Source organism: Kogia breviceps, chromosome 8 (genome assembly GCF_026419965.1).
Source record: "Kogia breviceps isolate mKogBre1 chromosome 8, mKogBre1 haplotype 1, whole genome shotgun sequence".
NCBI lineage: Eukaryota > Metazoa > Chordata > Mammalia > Artiodactyla > Physeteridae > Kogia > Kogia breviceps.
Genome location: NC_081317.1, coordinates 109,523,339 through 109,548,095, shown reverse-complemented (window position 1 = coordinate 109,548,095; position 24,757 = coordinate 109,523,339). Strand labels below are relative to the sequence as shown.

At 48.2% G+C, this 24,757-nt stretch overlaps 1 long non-coding RNA gene across 7 annotated transcripts; it reads left to right on the top strand.

Annotated features, from left to right (window-relative positions):
• Positions 1 to 15,691: 15,691 nt before the first annotated feature.
• LOC136794622 (uncharacterized) lies at positions 15,692 to 22,306 on the top strand. Of its 7 annotated transcripts, none has more exons than XR_010841668.1 (7): positions 15,692 to 15,842; positions 16,361 to 16,461; positions 17,018 to 17,228; positions 18,237 to 18,354; positions 18,696 to 18,788; positions 21,719 to 21,782; positions 22,102 to 22,306. It is a non-coding gene; the product is annotated as an uncharacterized lncRNA (long non-coding RNA). The 7 variants fall into 7 exon arrangements; XR_010841669.1 differs by lacking the exon at positions 15,692 to 15,842 and adding an exon at positions 16,211 to 16,255; XR_010841665.1 differs by lacking the exon at positions 15,692 to 15,842 and adding an exon at positions 16,211 to 16,255 and having other exon boundaries at positions 17,015 to 17,228.
• Positions 22,307 to 24,757: the final 2,451 nt, after the last annotated feature.

The window sequence follows — 24,757 nt, the reverse complement described above, 5'->3', positions numbered from 1 at the left end:
CTTCTATCCTATTATTCTTCCTGAAGTCAAATCTACTCCAGAGAGAACTGCTCCCGCCAAGACAGTGGTCAAGCCAGACTGCTCTCTGGGTGCAGTCTTTCTCACCTGCCCTTGAAAAGACCAGAAAACTATCAATGAGTCATCACTCATTGAGTGATAACTGAGTTATCACTCTGTTTTAGAGAAAGCCTAGGTTCTAGAGTTTCTCCATGCCCAACAAAATCTGAAAGGCACAATGACTTAAGAGTCTCCCCCACCCCCCAGCTCCCATGTATGTAATCACAGGGCGAGCTACAGAGACTTTTCAGGTGAATGTTGCACTGAAGTCACAATTTGCGAATATTCCATCTCTGGCTCCCAAAGTCTGGCTGCTGATAAGCAGCACCTCTTCTGGCTCAATGCCCAATAGAACCAGACCTCATTCCATATCAGAACCCTGTAACCTAACGGCTCTTGAAGCAAGAAATGAATTTTTCAGGGTCCAGGAAACAATTTCTAAGTATTCTGTCCAAAATCCTACAACTGGACCAATAGTTATGGTTCTCTGAAACCCAGCAAAGCCTTCTGAAGTTGCGGTGCAAAAGCATTTTCCTTTCTTCCCGTTTATAATCCTACAGCCACACTAAACCCACACTAAACTTTCTTCTTCCAGAGCATTCTCTTAGGTCTCTAATCCAGAGAATATAGAATTGGGATCTACGCTCAGGTATTCCCTAATAGTCATGCAGGGAGCACAGCTGGAGTCAAAAAGATCCAGGTGAAACCAGCCCAACTAGCCTGGGACTCCAGTTCTAAAGGAGGAGTGACTAGCCCGTTCTCACTGTGAGCCTCAGTGGGTAGATCCTTCTTGGAAAAGTGTTCAGAGAGCCTTGGAGCTTTATGTAACAATAGGTCTGCCTAGGAAGACATTCTTCTCTGAATATGCAACCTTACCGTGGTTTTCCTGTAGTCACTTCTTGAAGCTTACACAGCATATTTACATCCATCAGGTCAGGGGTTTCCAAAAAAAGGGGTACAAATAAGTACGCCAGGGGATATGCAGAACCATTCACGGAAGTGCAGGAAAGAAAATATCAGAACCTCGATTTTGTCTTAAATATCAGAAAGAAATGAATTTTTATTAACATCTGATATACGAATTGACATTGAAGACTTTTAGAAGCCCAGGTGTCGCTTACAGGAAACATGTTATCCTGAGGAAAGAGTGAGAGCTCCCCGTGTGGAAGAGTTTAGTGGTGTTGCAGAGCAAACTATCTTAGTTTTAATTAAACTAACCCCACACACTCACAGAGTGGATGCTTGGCTTAGAAGGATTCCCGTGAAGAAATCCCAAATGAAAGTGAATACTGATAACACAAGCAACAAGAAAAGGTGAAGCTGACACTTCCACTCCTAGTAAGAGCTCAACCATATTACAACCACATTCACAACCATGTTATAAGATCAAAGCAATGATGACTCATTCAGATCCAAGAAGTTGGCCAAGGTTTTTTGAAATTGTCACAAGTGTTTGAAATATCATTTAACATCCACTACCATTAGTAATGAACTTCATCTTTAGCGTATTTTTTGACTTGTGGTGTTAGCTAAGGACATGTGTGTTATATAATTTACAAATACATAAATATACACACGCTGGGGGTACACACGCAAGTATATTTTTACTGATGGAGAGCATTTTCAATAAGATTTACAGACCGTTGCCGTACATCATGTAAATTCTTCATGATCACCCTGTGGGTGGTGTTATTCTGCAGAGGAGAAAACTGAGGGCTTCCCTGGTGGCGCAGTGGTTAAGAATCCGCCTGCCAATGCAGGGGACATGGGTGCGATCCCTGGTCCGGGAAGATCCCACACGCAGCAGAGCAAGTAAGCCCGTGCGCCACAACTACTGAGCCTGCGCTCTAGAGCCCGCGGGCTGCAACTACTGAGCCCACGTGCTGCAGCTGCTGAAGCCTGATTGCCTAGAGCCCATGCTCCACACAAGAGAAGCCCCCGCAATGAGCAGCCCGCGCACCGCAACGAAGAGTAGCTCCCGCTCACCACAGCTAGAGAAAGCCCATGTGCAGCAACGAAGACCCAATGCAACCCAGAAAAAAGTAAAAGAAAACTGAAAGTCAGAATGACAAAAAATCCCAGAGCCCATCAGCTACAGAATTTATGTGGAAGCAAAGACTAGCCAACAATAAAACTGGCACCCCAAAAGCTGAGTCAACAGTTCAGGGAGACATCTGTGGAAATTACAAAGCAAACTCCACCCCCATAGCAAATGAGTCCCAGGCTCTGCCCTGTTCTATTCCCCAAAGATTATGCCAAGAAAGCCGGCACCACAAAACACATCTCGTCCTATCAGGCTGAATGATGTCACCTGGAACCCTGGAAGCCCACAGAAACATCACCCTTTAAGAGAAAAGCCAGGCATTTCCCCTGGCCTTGAGGGATGCTTAAAGACCCTGTCACTATCCCCATCAACAAATACCAGTGTTGCCTTAGTGTGTATCTGGAGCAGGAGTCAAGATCACAATCCCAGACGCTTGAGTCTGACTTCACAAGGAGGGCCTGATCTTGGCAAAAGCCAAGGTTTCTCAAATTCATCCCTCTGGGGGTTGCAATGTTGAATTTCTTCCCACCACTAAAACTCGCTGGGTAGAAATAGCCCTTGGAAGAATGGAAACCCATTTCCCTCTGCAGCAATGCTGTCCGCCTCCCAACGCTCAGAAATGTGCTGTGCTCAGCACTTCTGTGCTGAGGCAGCATCCATGGTGGAAAAGGCGGGCGGCTGCAGCAGCCACAGCTGCAGTTGCTCTAGGGGGTGGAAACCAGATTGCACCATTTCTACATCATCTGTCAGCAGAAGCGTCGGGTCACAAGGAAGATGATGTTCTAGTCCAGAAGCAGCTGGGCTATGTCACTCTAAAGGTGGTGAGTAAAATGGCTATTCACCGGGGTGTTAGGTTTTTGTGCTATTTCCCTAGGTGAAGATTCTGGTGTGTAAGAGGATGCGTGTGTGTGTGTGTGACTGTACACGTGTATGGACATTCTTATTCTCAGGGAGCAGCAATACTTGGGAAGCTGTGCGTGGAATAAATAAATAGAACGTAGTGCTGTCAAGATGGAGAAAGGTAGAGAAATCGTGCATTCCGAGCCCCTTGTTTCACAGAAGAGGATCCCAAGGTTCAGAGAAGTGAAGCCCTTTGCCTGAGATTACAGAGCTAATAAGTGGCCAGGCCTAGAAGCCAGTGTCCTGGCTCCCAGTGCGGGATTCTTCCCACTTCTCTATCTGGGTATAAGATGACCACCTCTATATGCCAAGTGACACGTATCCCTGGGAATAGACCGAAAACTGCAGCCACAGCATCAGTGTCGCCGAGACCCTTCTCGATGTTTCCAGTAAACATATGGGAATTCATTTCTGACTAACTGCTGCCTGAGACACAGCAGCAAAAAGCAGCACTTGTTTTTGCTACAAATTTGCTCCAGTCCTAATGGCTACCTTCTCCCCCAGGGTTATTCTTTGGGTCACCCTGCAAGCAAAGTGTGTGCAACACCAGCAGATCTTCCCAGCAGGGTCAAGTGGGCTCTTGGTAGGGCTGGAGAGTATGTTTCATCAATAATACCTCCCTTTTCTTGGAACAAATATTTGCTGAACATCATGCATATGCCAGGCACTGGGCAAGCGACCGTCACATTCTTTATCTCATTTAATTCCCACCGCTGCTTCGTGAGGTATTATTATTTATACCTGACAAGTAAAACTAGGCTGGGTGAGGTTTAAATGTGCGAGCTATTTTTGGCCTTTTAAAAATTCCTAGGTCTTCCAAGAATTATGGTTTTAAAAATAGTTATTTTCTATGATCCTCCTTACCAGAATGACCGCTGCCCTTGAAATGGAAGGAAATGTTCTCTCCTTAACGAAAAGCAATTATCTGCAACATTCTGGATCCAATGTGTAGTCAGAGCAGGAAAATATCATAGAACATTTGGAGACTTTGACTCTCAATTAGGCACTGCATGGGCCTTTCTTGTGTTCTCAGGTTTTTCTCCTATTTTTATGGGTTCTGGTTCAAGGTAAGATTATACCATAAGCTTGGGAACCTTAGCTTTTTAATGCAGATTCTACCCCTAATTGTGTGATCTGGAATCAGTTACTTTACTTTTCTGAGTCTCAGTCTTCTCATTGATAAACTGACAACTAAGACTAAGTGAGCTCTATCCTCCCTGTGAGCGTTGAAATGTTTACGTACCTGTTCATTCATTCATTCATTCAAGCATTTCTTGAGTTCCCGTGACATGCCTGCTATAGTGCTGGTGGGGGAAGGAATATTTATTTATTTATTTATTTATTTAACATCTTTATTGGAGTATAATTGCTTTACAATGGTGTGTTAGTTTCTGCTTTATAACAAAATGATTCAGTTATACATATAAATATATCCCATATCCCTTCCCTCTTGCGTCTCCCTCCCACCCTCCCTATCCCACCCCTCTAGGTGGTCACAAAGCCCCGAGCTGATCTCCCTGTGCCATGCGGATGCTTCCCACTAGCTATCTATTTTCCGTTTGGTAGTGTATATATGTCCATGCCACTCTCTCACTTTGTCCCAGCTTACCCTTCCCCCTCCCCCATATATATGTGTTAGCATACGGTATTTGTTTTTCTCTTTCTGATTTACTTCAGTCTGAATGACTGTCCCTAGGTCCATCCACCTCACTACAAATAACTCAGTTTCGTTTCTTTTTATGGCTGAGTAATATTCCATTGTATATATGTGCCACATCTTCTTTATCCATTCGTCTGTTGATGGACACTTAGGTTGCTTCCATGTCCTGGCTATTGTAAATAGAGCTGCAATGGACATTTTGGTACATGACTCTTTTTGAATTATGGAAGGAATTTTAGAGATAGTCTCCTCCAGTCCCACAGCTTTGAGCCTGGAGAGGTGATCGGCCAACAGGTATGGTTCTAGACTAGCCCCATCGCTATGCTGTCCAGCATGCTTTCCATGAACGACCTATGCTTTATTTCGAGCCTCTCCCTCAGCTCCAAAGGATTTGAATTTCCTCTCTCCTTGCTCTTTTCTTTAACATTTGTTGAGTACTTACCCAATAAAACACAGTGCCAGGCACTGTGCTAAGCAGTTTTCATGCATTACATCATTTAATCCAGATAATAATCGTATTCAGTAGAAAATATGATGAGCCCTAATTTGCGGATGAAGAAACTGGCAAAATTGCACAGTTAAAAGTAGTGGGTGCAAAATTTCTGTTTGGGATAATTAATGAAAAACTTCTGGAAATGGATAATGGTGGTAGTCGCACAGTATTATGAATGTACTTAATGCCACTGAATTGTACAATTTAAAATGGCTAAAATGGTAAGTTTTATGTTATGGATATCTTACCATCACAATTTTTAAAAAGTAGAGGGGATCTGAAACCTAGGTAGCATCCAACTCTAAAACCTTCTACCCCTAATCACTCATTCACCCCCACCACAGACAGGAATCAGAAAGGAATGTGTTCCCGCTCCAATGGAGAGTTTAGGAATTTTTTTTTTTTTAAGTTTCTTAAGAAGTCTCAAAATCACACCCAGGCATCAGGAAATTTCCTTCTGTGCTGAAGGTCAGTAGTAGCCTGTTCTAAATACAATCAGATTCCCAAGTCTGGAAGAATCAGAAATCACTCCCACCTTCCTTTTTCCATTTCTCTTCCAGCCTATAAGCTAATGCTCTGTCTACAAACTCAATTCAACTTCAAACACATTTCAGTATCAGGTGGCTCCTTTGCACAAGTCCTGGCTCACGTGCTGTGGAGGAGCAGAGAGGAGAAAGATCTAGTTTCTGCCTCAAAGAGTTTACAATCTAGCAAAGGGGGTAAATAAGCAAATTACTCCAAGGGAAAAGTCATTGAATGGAATTGCTGAGCACCTATGCTAGATGTAAAACCTACAGAGAAGAACAAAACACAGTTTTAGTCCACTGCAAAGATGGTGCAGATTTGGTGAGAAGGGCCTTCAGAGGAGAGAGAATATATTCTGCTGGGAGGGATAGGTATTTGCAGTGGAGGGGTGTTTCTCATCCATAAAATAGCCATGGACCTATTCCAGATAGTATTAGAATCTGAATCTCACCACCTTTTTTCCTGTCCTTATTTTTTTCTTCTCCTTTCTTTGGGCTTACTCTGTTTTTCTTTTTTTTAAACTTCTTCCATTGGACACTTAGATCATTAACCTTTGGTCTTTCTTCTTTACTAATATAAGCATTTTAAGCCTATAAGTTCTCCTTTAGGTATTTCTATAACTGTAAGACACAAAATCTTGATATGTAGTATTTTAATTAATTAATTAACTATAATATGCTTTCTTCTTGAACCAGTGAGTTATCTAGAAATGTCTTTTCCCCCCAAATGCATGTAGAGAAGCAGGTGGGTGATTTTTTTTGTTTTTTGGGTTTTTTTTTTTTTTTGCTAACCATTTCTTACTCAGTTTGTGGTCAGATAACACAAACTGTATGACATCATATCATAGTATTTGTTAGGACTTCATTTGTGAGCTAGTACATGATCAAGTTTTGTAAATGTCCCATGTATACACAAAAAGAACATGATTTTTCTAATTATTGATAAGGGGTTTCCAAGCCTGTCCATTAAAACAAGCTTGAGAGTGTGTTGTTCAAATCTTCTAGATCCTTTCCAACTGTTTTTATCAATTGCCAAGAGAGATGCATTAAAATCTCTTACTATCATTTCCAATTTGTCATTTTCTTCCTAAAATTGCTTTTATATTTTGAAGCTATGTTTCTAGGGGCATACAAGTTTAGAATTATTCTTCTACTTTTAAAATTGTTCATCATGTGGAGACCATCTTTATCACTAATAATGTCTTTGTCTTCAAGTCTATTTCATATGACTTTAATAAACTGCCTCAGTTTTCTTTTGGTTAGTATTTACCTACTATTCCTTTTCTCATTTTTTCCTTTTTGCTCCATGTTTTGGATGCAACTCTTAGGAAGAGCATATAGTTAGATTTTATTTCTTGTCCAGTTATATTTATTTCCTTCAAGCTCTACTATACAATTAAAAGAATATTCATATATCTTATCTAAAATTTTTAGGTGTTAATTTCCAGGAGGTTTTCAGGTTTCTTACTGCCAGAAATTAAGGGTCTAAGACCCTGCTATTTAAGAAGATGTCTATGAATGCTTTTTACAATGTCTCCCTTAGAATGTTAAAAATTGACTCTCTCTCTCACTCAGTCTGTGCTGTTCCATCACATCAAACAAGTCCTAAATTTCATCTTGTCTCTCCCAGACATCCCCAAAGAACTTCACATCCACAGCTAAAGTCTTCAATGTCTCCTTGTGTTCCTGCTAATAGATTGTACCAGAAGTGAAATGATGATAAAGTAGATACTGCAGGCTGTCACTTCCTTGAAAACAGACCCTAACTTTAAGGCTTAGTTCTCCAAAAGAAAGAGAGTCACTTTGACCCTTGGCAAATGTGGTTACAATTGGCCTCCTCTGCCATTAATGGTGATGTCATTACCACAGACGTCGGGGAGCTTCTCTGGTTTTTTCACTAAGAAGAAATCCAATTACACTAACAGTCTTTCTTTGCCATTAGCATCATGGCTGCCTTTTTTTTTTTTTTGAGGCAAAAAATGCCTTCAGCTAATATTGTTGAGCACTTACTATGACAAGGCATTGTATTGTATCTCTTGTGCACTGTGCCATTTCACCCTGATGACCACACTCTGAGGTAGGTATAGCTATTATCCATCTAAAAGAGAACCCCAGAAGCTTGGGGCTCTGTCAGAGCTGTGCTCAGGCCCAGTGAGAAAGCAAGTCAGCAGACTCTCCAAATTCCCTCAGCATAGAATCCTACCTCTTCTCATCTGGACCCTCCTCTGCCCCCCCTTTTCTCTTTGATTCCAACCACCTAGTAACTGGGGACCCACGGAGAGGTGCTTCACTCCTCCGGATCTCAATGTCCTCATCTTCTAACTCGAAGCTTCTCTTCCACCTCTGACCGCTCCACACACAACAGGGCCAAGACTGCCGGTCAGGTCAAGGAGGCAATGTCTCCCACCTGCTCAAGCTCTATTTCTGTGGCAGCTTCTGAGACCCTCAAGATTCCAAAACATTCCCCCAGGATTCAGGAGGAGTTCATAGCTGTATTTCTCCCTGTTTCACGGTGTGCTGTTTCTCATTGCTTGTTCAGTCAGAATCTTGTGGGTCAACCGCAGGATGCGTCATAAAATAATCCTTCCCCAGGTCACCTTCCGCCGAGACTGGTGCCAGCCATGGATCCCACAGCACGTGGCATTGTATTTTCCCTGCCCACATCCCTGCATCCTCTTTTACGGGGGAGGTGGAGGGCGTGATAGAGCAGATCATCCCTGGCCCCCCTTTTAGAGAGAAGGCAGAAAGAGAAGTACAAAACTGGCATTTATTGGGTGTTCTCTCAGTAAACACTCGCCCTGCGAGGTCGGCATTATCATCCTCCTCATGTTGCACGTGAAAAACTAGCTAAAGTCACTGAGCAGGTAGGTGGTGGAGCCGGAAGCTGGTATGTGGTCTGGCATCTGTCTTGGCCCCAAGACCCCCGCTTGTTCTCCTACAACGTCCACCCTCTGAAGTAGAAGAGGACAAGGACCCACGCAAAACGAGCACAATTTCAGAAGTGCCAGGAAAGCCTCCTCTGTCTCCCCCAACTATCCCTCAACTGGCTTAGGGGTTCCAAAAATGCTGTTAATTGATGTGACAGCCTTTTAACATTCCCTGAGGAGAGTAAACGTAGTGCAGTGACGGTGTCAGAGTTGTGGTCTTGCCCTGCTAGCATCAGGAGAGAGCCTTATGGGCAGGGAGCAGGGAACAGAACAAAGGAAAGTTGGAGCTCTGGGTCCAACCCCTGCACCTTCCACGGGGAAAGTGCCTTGTACAAGGTCACTGCAGCAAACCGAGAACTAGAAGCCAGGCCTCCTGGCTCCCAGGCCAGTAGCCCACCCCATGCAGGCAGCATTCTGCAAGCATGCTAGCTTCTCTACCAGACAGGGAACTCTTGGTGATATTGCAGTTGTTGACATATGACAAGCTGAGGAATTTGGAATAAAATGTCATCCTTTCCTGCCCTGGGGCAGCTCAATAATTTTAAAATGAATATTAAACAGAGAAACAAATCCCATAAAAACTCAAATTCCCATCATTTTTTTCTCTTCCCTCCCATTTGGCTTTTTTTCTTTCTTGCTTTTTTTCATTCTTTCTTTTTTTTCTTTCTTCCTTTTTTTGTTTTTGTTTTTGTTGTTGTCGTTGCCTAGGACCAGCTCAGGGTATCCAATCATGCACCAAATACAGGAAACATCTCTGCCGAGCAGGGGTCTTGCTTATCAGTGCTGCCTTGGGGGAGACAGGAAGCAGGAGACCTACCAGAACCAAATAGAAGTATGTTCACGTTGATTTAACCATCCTCCATCCCAAGAATTTCCCCGGGGAACTCTGCCCCCAAAGGAGCCCCTAAGTCCTTCTCTATTTTCTGGCTCCCCTCCCCCACCCCACCCCAGGTGACAAAACGCTGTGACTGTTAAGAGCCTGTTTGAATGTAGAATGTTATTATCACTACATATCATCCAGATAGGCTTTCTAGGTTGTACTAAGATGTCAGAATGATGCAAGCCAACATTTTTATTATTTAGGATACAGTATACTAAGTTTATGTTGATTACTCTAAGTATCATCTTTGAAAGATATCTAGCATTAAAACGTTGATAACGCTCCACTTTTGCAATCATATTTGCATAGCGTACTACAGAGTTTAGCAGGAAAAATTATCTTGAGTGGTGTTTCTCATCTGCTGTCAGTTTCACACTGCTTGCTTCAACTTGGTACAGGAGGCAGGACAAACGCTTACCATTTTTTTTTTATATAGCAACTTTACATTATATAACGCTGTTCTTGTTTCTTTGGGGAAGCCTGCGGCACGGAGTCTTTGAGGCCGGTCATAACTGGATTCCAGTTCCAGCTTAGGCACTTCAGAAAGTCGTTTAACCACTCGGGGAAGCCGTCACCTCTCCTTTTAAAATGGAGTCAGTAAGGCTGTGAGATTTAGATCATATAAGGAAAACACCTGAACAGCACTGTGCCTGGCTCCTAGCTGCCTGGCACGCAGTGGCTCTTTGTTTTACATACAGTGTTTCTAAACACCTGTTTACCACATTTGGAAATTAAAGATGGGAAGTAAACCGACTTTGCACTGCACTTCTAGCTGACGATTCTGTGGCCTCCCAGCAGAGTTATATATGCAGATAATCTGTTTGATGCTGCTCAACACAGAAGGGACACTGATTTTATTTTATAAAAAACAGTTGAATGTCTCCTGAGTGTCGGCTACTGGGAAATAAATATTCTAGATTTCATCTCTTCATTCAGTCATTACAAACAAGCGACCCCCTCGTTCTCCCCTTTCCCCTTTCCTTTTTTTTTTTTTTCACACTTCCCCAGGCCTACCACAGTCTTTTTGCCCAACTGGATGCTATTTTTCATTTTCGTCTTATCACCACCTAATGTCCAAATTTATTTAAATCATCCTCAGACACAATCCTACAAGATATGAATCGCATTCGGGTTTTTTTTTTTTTTTTTTTTGCTCTGACTTGTCAGCTGTCTCATTTGTGATTGACAAGATTTCCATTTCAGTAATTTCTACTAATTCGGCTTCAAATCTGTATATGTAATGAACACACAAATTGGCATCTCATTATTTATTAGTCAGGGCCATTTTTCCAAGGGTAATGTGCTGGCTTCATAACTTATGGTACAGGGTAGCTGCCTCTAAGTGAAACTCAAAGAAAGACTTGTCCAGTTTGCATTAAAGCAGTATCCAACATATGAGTACCAACATATTTTCCTCTCCATCATCTGATCCTTTACGCGTAAGAACACTGTTTGCGTGCTCCCGTCGGACTCTTAAAACACAAACAAGGCTTTTCTCTTTGTAAAGGTACGTTGAATTGTATATCTCTGCATAAAGACGAAAAGAAACACCTGATAGTTTGCCCGCACCAAAAAAAAAAACAAAACAAACAAACAAAAAAAACCAGTCCAAATTCTCCCATGCAAACACAACCTGACACATGCTAAAAATTGCCTGAAGCACTGGCAAGTTATAGATCTCCCTGGGGCAAATAATTCATTAGGAAATAGCCTGTGCCCTATGTAGCAATTTAAACAAAAATATTTACTTGTGGGAATATCAGGTGATAAGGGTAACGGGGGTTTCTTTCTGAACAAGGGAAGGGAGAACCCTGCCTTAGATGCCCATCATAAGCATTGCAAATGAATCATTAGTCTTCTTTCTACAATCTAGGTCAGGATGGAGCTAAAGGGGAGGGCTTTTAAATCTGCTACAGGGCTCAGCTTGGATCTGCTTCTGTGAAGGCACAAGAGGCAGACAGTTACACTGTGCTGACGGATTCTAAGTGCGATAGAAAAATGCTTTCACCTGATATAGGGACCTTCTCCTGACCCAGAGAGTCATCAAGAATAAAGAGGGTTGTACTTTCGGATGAACGTCATTGAAACACACACACAACACTTCTTGAAGCTTTCTGTGTTCAACTTTTCAGGCCCTGAACAGTCTTTGCCAGGTAGATCTTAGAAGGAAAACAGTATCTTCCAGACTCAGGAACATGTGGATTTTCCTTTTTTTAAACAACAGAATCATACACTCTTTGTGTTGAAAGGGACTTTAGAGACCAACTACTCCAAGTGTCTCCTGTTGAAGAAGAGGTTTCATGTCCTCTCTGATAGAGTGACTAACTTGCCCAAGGTCACAGAAGTCATCTTCATCCTGCCACAGTTTATTTTACTTTGGGGGCTTCTTTTTTCCCCAAGATTCCTCTTTTGTACAATATGAGTAATTAATTAAATAATGCAGAAACAAAACAAATTGACTTTGTAACTGCCACCTGATAAACTAGATCTGCATCAGAGACTCCTGCCACGCGCCTCATCCTTCCCCCAAAATGATTATGAAAGGATGCTGTTTGCTAGACCTCTATCCTGGGGGTCCTTCCTCAAAACCTCCAGCTCTGGCTTTCATGTGATTATCTTCTAGGCATGTTGTGGCACTTAATTCACTCGACCAAAGGCTGAGAAACTTTTGTGTGGCTCTTGCTCTATCCTTCCAGAGCCACAAGAGGTTGGCAGTATGTATTTCCCTAAATTTGTTCTGAAATATCCCTAAAACTAGAGAAATCTAAATAGAAAAACTTGCATTTCAAAATTAAATCCAAGCTACTCCACTCAAAATGGACTTGCTAGGGTAGGTGGGCTTTTACTTTCAAAATCATAAGAAAACCTAAAGTTCAAATATGATATGAGAGAAACATACAGGCAAAAAAATGAATGGGTTTTGTTCTTAACTTTACCACTGAACTTGCTACAAACCATCCACATGATATGTAGAAGCAATTTTTCCTTCTCTCTAGGCCTTGTTTTCCTCTTCTATTCGAGTAAGAAGGAAACCAAATGATCTCCAGGGTTTGCTCATTGGTTATGCCGTTCAAATAATGTCTCCAAAATTGCTTTATTATTTTAAAGCCACAGTCACTGCAGAACTATCTGTCGCTATTTCCAAAGATGTGAAGTGACAGTAAAGGAACACTTCAGTATCTGCTAAATCTATGTAAAGCTTTCAAAGGATGTAGTTTCACTATTGAAATAATTTCTCCAAAACAATGTTGACTGACTTTGGACTCAGAGCTTATGAATCTAACCGGTATGTTTTTCCCCCATTTCACTCTCCAGGTTGATTTGTGAGGGTATTTTTTTTCCCCCCTCTTCCTTATTTTAAAATATTTAAGGCCTGAAGAGAAGTAGGAATCTGGAGGATGCAGCATGTGAATGCACACACAGAGAAGTAAGAACAGGCCTGTTCCTTATCTAGCCTGAACACTTCAGTAGGGACCGAGCTTTGTATTCAGTTTCTCCAGCCACAACTTGAAGGTTATAGAATATTCTATTTCAGGACACCTTTAAAAGCGAGGAGCCCATTTCAAAGTACTGCAGAGTGTTATTTTGATTTCTGCCACAGGATGAATCATTCCTCCTGAATGCAAACACCAGCAAAGAATGCGTTAGAGGATCCGCCATCATATTAAAAATTAAATCCGGCTGCATTTCATAATGGGCTTTCCTTTTTAAAGCACGGTTTCATCTTCTCACCATGGAAATTGCGCTCTGATGGCTGTTCTTTATGGTTAACACTGAGGTATCGGCTGAGGTCAGAACCCTGCCTCTCTGAACAGGGAACCACAAATGTCACCAACACATGGTACGCTTGGCAAATAATATATTTCTCTCCAGTCTCCCGTGTCTTCAGTTTGCCTAACGTCATGCTTGTGGTAAGCTGGAGAGAGTTTGTTTCTCTGGTCTTCTTCCCCTCCTTTGGTGGGACCAGCGGGAGGCATGCAATTTACAGTGAATTCAAAAGTGCACCCCTTGTGATTTTTGTTGTTGTCTTTATTTTAACCTCCAAGAAGAGAGAGATTTAACTCAGTCTTCACCCCAGGCTAAGCTACTACTTAGGTCATGTCTGAGCTCTCTGGGGAACCCCTGCTTTATACCATCCGAGGGGCAGCGGTGTCTTTTCACGTGGAGCAGCACAGCTGTCCAGCCATATGTGCCCCAAGCAGCCCAGTCAATCGGATTTGGGGAGGTTTTACAATGTAATTTCTTAACGTGTTAGTATTTGGGGTGAGTTTGATCAGGAGTATAGACAGCTCTTAAGCCCAAGGGTTTAGGTTTTAAGAAGCCATCACAAATGTCCCAGCATCTGATCAGACTGTTTAAAAACAGATATGAAATCTGTGACTGGGGGAGGGGAAAGGACTCGTGACCCCCTCATTGGAGAAAGCCTCGGGGGTATGCTCTAACGATTAATTCAACATCAGCTGCTTTTTTTTTCTTTTCTTTCCTTTTCTCTTCTTTTCTGTTTAAACCCGGGGCTCATCATTGAAGGCGTTCCTACTCGGCCTGCAGAGCCTGTTACAAAACCATCTCTCTGCTCCCCTCCCCCCATGCCGCAAGATGAGAGAGCAGATATCCTGCATTGCAGCGGCGGCGCAGGAGGACCGCACAGAAACCGTCCTCAAGTAAAACAAAACCAGGCCTTTAAGAAAAACCAAGGAAAGGGCAGCATTGGTGTGTCCTGCTGCCCTTGAGTCAAGCAACCTAGAACTCAAGTCGCAGCCCCATGCCTCCACGCAGAAGGTGTTCAGGGACTGCTTGCTTAAGGAATCCTTAGTGAATAGGAAACACATAGTTCTGAATCTAAAACCCTTATCAAAATGGTGGCAGTCTTGAGCCAAGCGACCGCCAATATAGTTTTTCCACCAGAAAAGTATTTTAGTTTGCGGGCAACGTTATTAGAATTGGTAAGTTTTCCCCGGAAAGGTATCTCTTTCCGGGGATCTTAGAAAGACAAACTACAGTCGTCAGAAATTAAAAATCTACTGCAGGGATGCTTTATATTCTTTTCCTCTCCCCCTCTCTATCTCTATCTCTCCCTGTCTGTCTCTCTCTCAATCTAAAGCGAAGCTTTCCGCTTCTTGGAATTTACAAAAACTGCTTATTTTTAAGCTTCTCGTGGTACATTGTCGGAAGCAAAACCCCAGTGCTAAGAGGTTGTGTGATTGCTATTCTTCTTTTAATGAGGCAAACACCCAGTAATTAACAAGAACCGAAATGGCCTGGGAGCGAGCAGGGCCGAGCCCAGGGTCACCGTTCATTGGGACGGTTCCCGCACGGTGGGCGCGCGTCTGCGGCGACCCCGCCGGACGGCTCCCGGCCGCCGCGCGCGGGCCCTCTGATTTGAGGAGCTGCTTGTAGCTGTCAGGGGCTTGTTCTTTCTACCCAGCGCTCGTTGCTCTGAATCCAGCGCTGCCCAAGGAACGCTTAGATTTTTCTTTCTCTTTTCTTTTCTTTCTTTCTTTCTTTTTTTTTTTTTTTTTAAGTCATCAAAGAAGAAAAGCCTGAGTAGGGAAAGCAGATGGGCCCTGCGTGTTCGGACATCGCCGGGGCGAGGGTTGACTCCCGCGGCTGCTGAACCGGCTCCCGGGAAAGACCGAAGATTTCTCCTTGCTGGCCCTGGGTTTGTGTTGGGGGGTCGGAGCGGGGGGGGGGGTGTTTGGGGGTTTTGTTCTAATGGGCAGATTATTCATTCTGAGTCCTTCCTTAAGGCCAAGCTAATTATTCATTCTGAGTCCTTCCTTAAGGCCAAGCTAACCCCGCGCTCCCGGAAAAACACCCCACACGGGGCACACAGCAGCACAACAAAAGGCGCCTCCCGAAGTGAGTCTAAACGTTCGCGGGACGGGTGGCGGCCGGACGTGGAGACGCACTTGTGTGCGCTCTAATCTCGGGCGTCCATCTGGCCCCGGCGGCGCGGCGCGGGCGGGCGGGCGGGAGGGCGCCGCGGGCAGCGAGGCCCGGAGCCAGGAGGGGCGCGCGCACGTACCCAGAGGCGCGGGCACGCGCGCCCGCTCTCCTTCACGTTCACCTTGACTGCAGGGGGGCGGGGGATGGGACTACCTCCCCGCACCCCCCGGCTCACGACAACCCCTCTCCCCCCGCCCCAGCCGCCGTCCTGCCCTGACGCAGAGGCTCCGGCTGGGGGAAAGGGGAGGGGGGGCGAGGCGCAAAGGCCCTCCGGTCGCCGCGGCGGCGGGAGAGCCGCGCGCTCTCCGCAGTGATGTCAACCGCCTCCGCCGCAGCCCCCCGGCCAGCCCGCCCCGGGCCTCGCCCGAGCCGTGTCCCGCGGAAACCCTCGTCCCGCGCCTCCGGCCTGGGGTCAGAAGCAGAGGGCGTGCGGTGCCCTGAGCACCCCCCACTCCATTTGCCAAAGCGGGAGACACAGGGGGTGGACCGCCCGCTGGGGAGGAAGCGGAGGAAGGGTAGCGGGGCGGAGGACCAGGTGTGGGTTTGCTGGCCCGGGCCGCTGAGCGGAGTCGTCCCGGGACCGGTGCGGGTTACGTCAAGGAGGGAGGGCACTGACCACTGCAGGTGCCGCGCGTGTGGGCACGGCGAAAGCGCCCCCTTCTCCCAGGATAGAAACGGATAAACGGAAGCGCGTGTGAATGTGCGGGTGCGAATCGCCACCTCCCGCCTTGGTTTTCCCGCCCTTCCGAGCGCTCCCACTTGTCACTTTCCCCAAATCCGCATTTTCCTTGGCGCAGCTCTCCCCAAGCAAGCAGGAGAGGGAGGTACCCGGGGGCAGTGAGAATGACGTGTGCTGGTGCAGAGAGGGGGCGGGGGGCTGCGGGCCCGGCTCTGTGGACCGGTTTCTAATCCTCTTGTTTTCGGTACAGTCAGCAGATGTGGCTTCTTTTAGCTGAATAATCCGTTAAAGGAAAAATAATTTTTCAAAAGGACCTCATCCGAAGAGGATGGCGAGCGAGATTGGGGCTTGGTAAGATCAATGAAAAGGCTCCAAATTCTCTCTGTCCCTCTCTGCCTTCCTCTCTCCCCTGCTGCCCCTCCCTCCTCCTCCGTCCCCTCCCCCCCTTCCCCATCCCCTGCAATCCGCCCTCGACGTGAGTTCACGCGGAGGGCTGGATTTCCAGGCTAAACCGCAACTTGCGCTGCGCGTTATTATTATTCATCTGAGGGTGCTGCCGCTGCAACCTTTGCCTCCTGCTCTGCTCTCCGCTCCTTCCCCCCGGCCGCCGCCGCCGCCGGCAGTGCAGTCCCTCCTGCACGCATGCTCCGGCTCACCAAAGGGAGATTCTGAATTTTTTATCATGCTCATGATCACCACCATGACGCTTCTTATCATGGTTATCATTTCCTCCTGCCAAGGGGAGCGACCACCAGCGCCTTCTCTCCGCCCGCCCCTTGCCCAGCGAAGGCAGCCACTCGGGCTGGGCCCCGGCGGCCGCTCCCTAGATGCGGACTTCCTTTGCCTCTCCATGTCCCTCCCTCCTTCTTCTGCCTGTACATTATCTTGATCCCTTTTATTCCAGTAGATCTACGGCCTTTCGTTGGAACGCTGCGGACTGCGACCAGTCTCTTTAAAAGAAGAACAGAGAGAAGAAGACCCTGAATAGACCCCCCCACACACACACCGGACAAAGCACTTTGGGTTTCGCCAGAAGGGATGCGCGGGAGCCTTGGCTCGGGAATACGAGTGATCTCCCCGTGCGGCAGGGCGCCCGCCCGGCGTGCGGACCTCTGAGGGTATTCGAACTGAATTTTATTGATCCTTTCTGTGTGCTTGGACAGTGTCATTGTCGGGGAGGAGTTGCATTTGCTTGTTTGTCTGTCTGTCTGTTCTCTGGGAATGGGAGCAGAATTGTGGGAGATCAGGTGGACCCAGCTGGGCTTTCGTGCTCCCTGCCTCGCCCTCTGGAGGTCCGAGTGCTGGAGAGGAGACTGGAGAGCAGAACTTAGAAAAGAGTAGAAGCCGGAGATGGTGCCTGGAGGGCTAAGGGGACAGTGGCGGGGGGTGGGGGGGGAGTGGGGGCGGGCCAGGAGGAGGGTGAAAAGGAAGGGTCTGTTTTAACCCCCCTTGGGGTTCACAGGATGGGTTTTGCTGGGGATGAGAATACTCATGTCTGTTGATAGGCGCTCTGAGAAATTGATGAAAAATTGACATGTCCATGTACCCACTTAAGGAGGCGTCTGGATTTGTGTGTAAACAGAGTGGAGAGGTAGAGGAGGACATGGAGGGAAGGGGCTGAAAATAATGTCTTATTATCCCTTTGGTTTGGGGGACTCTCATTCTCTGGCCCTCTCCCCCTATTTTTCCGGGGATGGGGGGGCGGGAAACCCAGGGATCCAGCACATTAGGCAAGAGTGACTTTTAAATCTGTGCCCACCCTTCACCTGGTAAAGCCCGTTGACAGTTTGGGGTGGGGTGGGGAGAGTGGCAGGGGTGTTTCGAAGACATAGATATTCTCTCTCTCTCTCCCCCCCTTCCCTCCCTCTCTCCCCCTCCCTCCCTCTCTCCCCTCCCCTCCGTCTCCTCCTCCCTCTCTATGCCCCCCCTTCACTCTCTTCCTCCCTCCTACCTCCCTCGCTCCCTCCCTCCCTGCTGCATTTTGCATGAGCTATCTAGGTCATTAGCATTTTAGCGTATGCAAGACTTGACAAAGCTGATGAGGGGCCAGATGGGCCTCGGTCTTATGGGTGTTTTTTTCCTCCCCCCCCCTTTTTCTTTTTCCCCTCCACCACTTGGGACCTGAGCGAGAGGACTGCAGCAGCCGAGTTCCGGAAGGCTGTTTCCCCAGATCCTGGCCCCGGACCCCGGCAGCTAGCCCCTGCGGCACGCCCGGCCCGGCTGCCCCTGGACTCGGCGAGCGAGGTAAAGGCTGCGGCCGCGCGCCCTGCCCTGCCCTGGCAGCCGCTGCAGAGCTCCTGCTGCCCTGCTCGTTCCTTGCCCTCGTCTTCCCCCTCCTGGCCCCCCTCAGTTTCCTGGGCAAAGCTGAGGGCGAGGTCGGTGGGTAGGATCTGCTGCGCTGGGGCGAGGTGGGGTTGGTGGTGCTTTTTGTTTGGTTTTGTGTTTTTTTCATTGTCTGGGGTTGCAGGGGAGGCAAGGCAGGCGGAAGGGGCCAGGGGAGTCGGGGTAATTAACACGGGGGAGGCACCCCTCCGTTTCCCACTTCCACCCACATCCCGCAACCCACCACCCCCTCCGCTTTGCAGGAAAAAGCCTGGATCCGAAAGGATGGGGGAGAACAAAGAGCCTTTGGAAGACGTCGCTGTTATCTCATTGTCTGTGTGATCGGGGGAGCTGCGGTAGGGAGGATGCTGTGGTCCTTTTCTCCCTGCGCTCCCCACCCCCAAGCCTGTCCCCGCTGTCAGGGCGCACGCACACGCGCCGCTTTTTACTTGTTTTTCCTTGTTTTCTCCTTCCATCTTCTCCCCATCCCCCTTCCTTTCTTCCACCTTTCCTTCCTACCTCCTTTCCTTCCTCAGGAGAAAGGCCTCTCTCTCCGTGTTCACAGCGGACCTTGATTTAAATGTCCATACAATTAAGGCACGCGGTGAATGCCAAGAATGGGGCTGGCTGTGCACCGTCGGTCCGCGAGGGCCCTCCGAGCAAGGAGCCGCGGAGCCGAGTCGCCCTCCGCAGAGCTCAGTGCTGCGGCTTCAGGCGGGAGGGGGCGCGGGCTCTCGCCGGCTGGGCTGCCCCAACCGGAGCCTTTGGGCTGGGGAGGTGTGTGGCTTGTGACAGACAGGGGCTTAGAGATGCAAACAGACTCAGAGAGAAACAGAAGCTGATTCTGTAACAGAAGCACAGATCTGTGCAAGCCCAGATTGAAGGGGGGCGGGGGGGGGCGGGGAGGCAGTTGCTGTGAGCGCATTGCGGAGTGCTTCCGTGTGCAGATTTTTCTCTGGGCTCGGGGTGCATTGTATGCGGGGCGACACCTTTCTTCGTGGCTGTGCTTTTGCACTGGTCTTAGCTTTTGGTTTACCCTTGAAACAAATAATCTGGCATCCAGAAGACCGGGAGACTGTGTCAGGACTAGGACTGCAGATATATTGGGCTCTGCTGTCGGTTGGGGGGTGCGAAGAGGGCAGCCAGTGGGAAGGGGAGGAGGGAGGTGTTTGTGTCTCTGCTGTAGCGCTGTGGGCACCTGACAAGCCGAAGCAAGTCATTGAGATACAGGGGGAAAGAAGCACCAAACTCCTGGACCGTTCACCACAAGCTCCATCAGAGCTGAAAGTATGGCCAGGGCTCTCAGGAGTAACTCACTTCCTCCTGGCGGCTGCAACTGCAGTTTCAGGCAGAGATCCAGGACATGCCGAGGAGGGGAGAGGTGCAGTAACCTACATGGACCCAAGGGGGTGGAGGCGGTGCGTTCCTTTTTAAAATCTGAACAGAAGGAAAAACAGAATGTGTACAGGTGGGGGTCTGAGGAAAGACTGTTCTTGAAAGAGGCCATTCAGGGAACGGTAAGGGTTAACCTTCCCTCATCCTGAAGAACCTGCTACCCAAATCAGCCTTCCTCCCCATCGGCAGACCTAGTGCAGCAGCTGGTCCTAGAGATCGCCCCGCGCTCCACAGTCACAGCCCCACCCCCGACCCTGAGCTGCAGTGGAGAGACCTTAACTCATTAATTTCCAGGTGGAGAAAATGGAGGAGGGGCAGGTCCCTGCAGAGAAAGGAGGCCAAGAACTGGATCTTCCCACCCAGGAAGGCTGCTGCCTCCCTTTCCCCCCACCCTGGCAGAGGCCCGTCTTTGCAAAACCAAGGCCATAGGGGATGCTTACAGTTTTAGTTTGGTTCCTGACAGAGTAATCAAGGCCTAAAGGAGTCTCAGCTGAAGCTTACCGAGGAGCTCTTTCTCCTCCAAAGCCTCAGTAGAGCCCGCTAAATAAATTAGTGTCCGTGGATCCCTAGCCTCATCTCCTCCCAAATATTTACTGAGTACCTACTATGTGCCGATCATTGGGTTCTTCCTTTGCCTTCCTAAGGGAGTGTCTGGAGTCAGGTGAGGTTAAGTGTGCTGTGCCCCATTCCAGACACTCCCAGAACCTTCCCTGAGTCTGGCAGAAATGTGCCAGCACCTACTCAACCCTGCAGAGAGAAGGACGCAGTTCACATCGAGCAAACTGCAGGCGCAGGGCTCTTCTTCACATCCCAGAAGGCAAGCCTGGCTGGAGGACAGAAGAGAAAGGAGCTTCTCTCACCCCGGAGCCTGAGCCAGGGTTGTCCTAAGAGGGCCCGGCAGCCACTGCCTTCAAAACAGTCCTCCCTCTAAATGGTCCCTCCTTGGCCCTCCCCCACCACTCTGAGCGCTGCTCTTACAGTGCTTTGGGGCCTGACTTAAGCCTCTGATGACCAACCCTCGACCCCACAGTTGTCCACATTAATGAGCCTCATCTCCGTAATTGCTTCCCCGTAATTCCATCAGACGAGACCGTGCCCTTTGCTGGTGTGCCTGCCGCCAGTACAATCTCCAGATGCCTCCCCAAGTAACGCCCCTTTGAGGTGGAAACCTAACACGCTTCTCCTTGAGAGTTTAAACGGGCGGGCACCATGGACGAGGCCTGCCAGGTTCCTGCTGCCGATGATTAGGATGGGAGGGGCGTATTTTCTTATTTTATTGCTTATATAAACTCTTGTTCCAGAAAGCTCTAATGTGTGTGGGAGGGTTCTGGGTTTGCCGGGGCTTTTCCAGTGTTCACCAGGTCCCATTATGAAATGTGGTTTTAAGGGGGGGGCTTTAATGGCCGAGAATGGCACCCATGAATGCACCCCTCTGCCCCCCTGGGTAATTTCAAGGCCCCTTGTGTGTTCACCAAATAGAGGTATAAGGTGAAGATCAGTCCTAGCTTCTTACCTTCCGCTCTATTAGGGGCCTGTTTCTGCCCAGCGGTACTTATGTAAGAAACCTGATGATCTCTGCTCTTTCAAGGCATTTCTTTAACCCTCAACGTCATCTTCACCCCTACCTCTCTATCTGAGCCCCTCTAATTACAAGCTGTGGCTTAAGTGAAGGAAAAACTATATGAATTTTAAAATGTAGGACACGTTTGGGGACAGTTTGCTGACCGAATATGCTATGAAGACCCCCGTCGGTTCACACACACCACCATCATTATGGTCCTCATGGCGATGGGAGCTCCTAGGTTTCTCAAGGTGACAGCACCAGCTACTTTAAGATAGATCTAGAAATGTATCAAAGTAAACTTGGTAATATTATTCTTTCCCCTGCCAGAGACGGCCCAGGCCCAGATCTCTGTTTAAGCGGAAAAGAAACTGATCCTTTAACAAAGGCAAAGGTAAATTCCTGTATGGCCTCTACATTCCTTTCCCCAGCGGGGTGGGGAGGGGGGGGGACAGTTTTCGTGGACGCATGAGGAGCCTTAACCTAAGAAATAAAGATTGGGGGGAGGGGGAATTTCTCAGCAGGCATATGCCCATATACACATATATACATAGATTTTCTTGCACAATCATATCCATTGCTAATATTTATAGGAAGGCATTTAACCACACATACAAAACATCCATCCACCTATACTATCTCCGCAGGGAAATAATTTTCTCTTTCCCTCTGCTGAACTCACATAATTCCCCCACCCCTTGTTCCAATCTTAGAATGGAGTCCTTTGGGGGCAGCTGCAAAGCATTCTCCCCAGGACAGATGGAACCACCCTTCCTCATCTACTCTGTGGGTGGGTTTAGTGAGTCAACACAGGCTGAGGGGTGTGCTGGGGGTTTGTGTTTGAGGCTTGCCTGGCTGATTATTGTCAATAACAATTATGAGAACTATAATACCTAATAAAGATGTTTTTTCTTCCAAGTCCCATCTAGAGTTCTTTTATTTGGGTGTTTTTGCCAAGTCTTACTCAATTTGACTTCAGTTTAAAAAACAATAACAACAACAAAAAACATTTAACACTTAATTGCATCTCCAGTGTAGACATAGGACAAGAAAAAGACTTGAAATGGGATGCATTCCGGTCCACGTGTGCTTGCTCTGGGCCACCGTATGGGGACTGCTGGGGGCCTGGAGAGAGCTGCGTCAAATTCAGATGGCCTCGAAAAAAGAAGCAGGTATTATTGAGAGCAAGGAATGTTCCAGGTCAGAAATGAAGTGTCAGCAACTCTCAATAGAGTCACCTTTTCATTTTCTAATCCTTCTTCCTTTTGTCTTAAAGTGGAAATGTTACCCGAGAAATGAGGACCTGGGTCATGGTTTGCATACACACACACACACACACACACACACACACACACATACACCCCGCAAATAAACCTGCAGGATCACTGGGGACTTTCTCCAAATTAAAGCAGGGAGGGAGGTTTATTTTAAATTAAAAGCCAATCTATTTATCTCTTAAACATAAACAGATATAGAGACCTAGGACCTAGGAGGCGGTATTTTCGCTGGAAGTTCCATTTGCTGCCTGGTGCAACGTTCTCAAGGCGGCTCTTCGCAGGGAGCAGCGGGCGAGCGGGTGCTGCCAGGCGGCCGGCTCTGCTGCCGGGGCACCGGGCTAGGCCTCGCCGCCCATCCGGCCCGCGGCCCCGCGCCCCGGGGTTCCCAGTGACCCGCTTTCCAACGCGCACGAGGCTTGCTCTTTTCTCCTCATGCCCCCAAGACACCTAAATCGAGCAAAGCGAAGATGCACAGGGCTGCTTTCCTTTTGCTTTTCCTTTTTTGCTCCTGTTTTCCCGGCTGTGGTTTTTTTTTTTTTTCTTCTCTTCTTGCTCGAATCAAGAAACTTGGGGCCCCAAAGACCTAGGCCAACCCTCATTTCCCGAAGCTTCGGACGGATCCAAGGTGCGGGTAGACGCGGAGAGGACAGGGCACCCTCGGCACGGGGCCACCAACGGGAGGGACAGTCCCCAGAGAGGCTACCTTTTCCGCGCACCTCCGCTGCACCAGTTTCACAGCTGGGCACACGACGGTCAGCAGAGATGATTACGGAGTTCGGGGTAGGAATGGGGCGCGGGTCGGGGCGGGGGTACATATTCAGCTTCGAAGAATGGGACGTGGCAAACCGAAGGCCTTGGTAGGTGAAGCGTCCTCTCCTCCCAGCTCCGCAGCGCTTCCCGGCCTGGCCTTTGCGCCGGGACCGCCAGATGCCCCCGCCTCGGCCCCTCTCCCCTCACCCTCATCCGGGTCTCCTTCCCGTCCACCCCGGGCCCTGCGGCCCCGACCACCGCAGCCCACACTCTGCAAAGGCTCGGACTGAGCCAGAAAGAGCGGCGGAGCGGCGCAGCCCGTAAGGAGGTACAATGGGAGGAGGGTGGGAGAGGACCCGGCCGGAAAGTCACTTCTCAGCACCCCCTTTACTTCCCACGAGCAGAGCGCAAGGGTGAAAGCCCTTCGCGAGGGTTTTGTTTTGTTTTTTGAGGGGGGGGGGCATTTTCCACCTCATTGCATCCTCCCTGACTCCCCTTTACTCCTCCCAGCCTTCTCCATCCTCCACCCACGGCCTGGGCTTCTCCCCCCAGGACCCGGCGATTCATCAGCCCCCAGCGACGCATCCTCACCCTCCCCAGATACCTTCCTTCCCATCCCCAAACGCCCTCCTTCCCCACTCCCACACACACTCTAAAGAAGCCAAAACAACAGCGGAATCCTCAACCCAGAAGGAAAACGACACATTTCTCCTTCAGACTTAGCGCTGGTTCCAGATCCTACGCCAGAGGGGACCGAGCCGCTGAGAAGCCGGCCTGACTTGCTCTTTCTGGCTCCGTGAACCTCCAAATCCCAGCCCCGCCCCCGTCCCAGGCCGAAGGAGATAGGGCCCTTCCGTCCACTGGACCTGGTTTCTGTTTTAAAAAGAACTAAACTCTTCCTTTCCCTCAGCTGCTGGGCCCACCAGGGTGCAGAGTTATTGATGCAAGCCTCCCCTGGATTAACAGGCCAGTGCCCTGAAATAACCTTCAGAGCACTGGTCTCAAGGTCACGTGCCCAAGGAAAGGGGCCGGTTAGCCTCCAGAGGCCACACACAGGTCAGGAGCAGAACGTGCCTGACAAAGGTCGTGCCTCGGAAAGCTTGTGACACGCAGGAAGGTGCACCTGGACGTCACAGGGGGGCTTCCCTGCAGCCCCTCACACATACCCAGATTGATGTGGCAATATTTATTCCCATTTAATTGAGACACTGGTTTAATTTCACATGGCTTCAGCTTACGGCTCAAAGGGGTTTTCTACAGCTCTTTTCCCCAGTGCCTCTACAGAAACTAATTGCTGTTAATATCCAATTCTGGCTTTATTATTCGTTAGCCAATTATGTAT